The sequence below is a fragment of the Scyliorhinus canicula genome, chromosome 20, assembly GCF_902713615.1.
Source record: "Scyliorhinus canicula chromosome 20, sScyCan1.1, whole genome shotgun sequence".
Taxonomy (NCBI): Eukaryota; Metazoa; Chordata; class Chondrichthyes; order Carcharhiniformes; family Scyliorhinidae; genus Scyliorhinus; species Scyliorhinus canicula.
In genome coordinates, this window is record NC_052165.1 from 94,166,849 (window position 1) to 94,169,348 (window position 2,500).

Here is a 2,500-nt window from a genome sequence, read left to right on the forward strand (position 1 = left end):
ACACACACACATACACACACACATACACGCACGTACAGACACACACACACATACATGCACATACACACATACACACCCACACATACACAGACACACACACACACAGGCACACACACACATACACACATACACGCACATTCAGACACACACACACACAAACATGCACATACACACATACACACACAGACATACAAAGACACACGCACATACAGACACACACATACACACAGACAGATACACACACAGATATACACACACACACAGATATACACACACAGACACATAGATACACACACAGACACATAGATATACACACACAGATACACAGCCACACAGATAGACACACCAGACATACACGCACACAGATATATACACACAGATGCACATACAGATACGCATATATACACACACACATACACAGACACACACACACACAGACACACATACACATATGACACAAACACATACACACACAGATACCTGCCTCCCCCCCACACACACATATATACACACACCAACATCCACACACACAGATACACTTACAAAAACAGATACACACACAGACACACATACACACAGATGTGCACACACACACAAAGATATACACACTGATGTACACACACAGATACATACACACAGATATAAACACATAGATATACTCACACACCGATGTACACACATACATAGATAGCCCCCCACACACACAGATATACACACAAACACACACACAGGAATACATACACACACCAAACACTCATATACATACACGCACCAATACCCACGCATACAGATACACACACACAGAGATACCCACACACACACATACATACACACAATACAGATGTACACACTCACAGATATGCACACAGATATACACACAGAGAAACACGCACAGAGATACACACACAGATATACACACATAAACACAGACAGATGTACACAGATACACAGATATATATACACAGATACACAGACATACACATGAAGAAACACACACACGCATACATACACACACATATACCACACAAATACATACTCAGAGATACCTGGCTCCCCCACACACACATATATACATGCGCACACCGATACCCACACACAGATACACACACAAACAGATACACACACATATACACACACAGATGTACACACACATACACAGATATATACACAGATGCACAAATATACACAGACACACACACACAGATATACACACATGTATACACAGCCACACAGATACACACACACAGATATACATGCATACAGATATACACACACACAGATACACAGACACACATATATACACACACATATACACACATACCACATAAACACATACACAGATTCCTGCCTCTCTCCATACACACACACCAATACCCGCACAGACAGACACACAGATACACATACGCACACACAGATGCACACACACATGCACACAGACAGATATACATGCATACACACACAGATATACACACACAAACATGTACACATACTCACATACGTACACCCACACATAGATACACACACAGATATACAGACACAGATATGCACGCACAGATATGCACCCACACAGATACCCCCCACACATATGCACACACAGATATTCACACATACACACAGATATACACACACAGGTACACACACAGATACCCATACACACAAAGATAGACACAGATACACACACAGATATACACACACATACACAGATACACACACACAGACACATAGATACACACACAGATACACACACACAGACACATAGATACACACACAGATACACACACACAGACACACAGATACATACACAGAGATATACACACACAGATACACAGATACATGTACACTGATATACACATGCAGATACACAGCCACACAGATACAGACACACACAGATATATATACACACACAGATACACATAGATACACAGACACATACAGATACTCACACAAGCACACACAGAGATACATATACACACAGAGATACATACACACAGACACGCATGCACACAGGTACACACACACAGATATGCACACACAGATATACGCACACACAGATACACACACATTTGCGCACGTAGAGTGATACAAACACAGAGATACGTACTCATACAGAGATACAGACACAGATACACACACAGATACAGTGTGATGGATACACACACAGGGATATACACATATACACAGAGGAAGACGCAGATACACACAGACATACAGACACAGAGAGACACACACAGACTGATACACACACACCACCCAACCTGCTCATCTTTGGACTGTGGGAGGAAACCGGAGCACCCGGAGGAAACCCATGGGGAGAACACGCAGACTCTGCACAGACAGTCACTGAGGTTGGAATTGAACCCGGGTCCCTGGCGCTGGGGGGGCAGCATTGCCACCCTATCGCTCAATTGCCAAGAAATAAAGGGAGTGCTCGTTTAAGACAGATCTGAGGAAGAATTTCTCCATCTCTCCTTCTCCCTCTCTCTTACCCTCTCTCTATCCC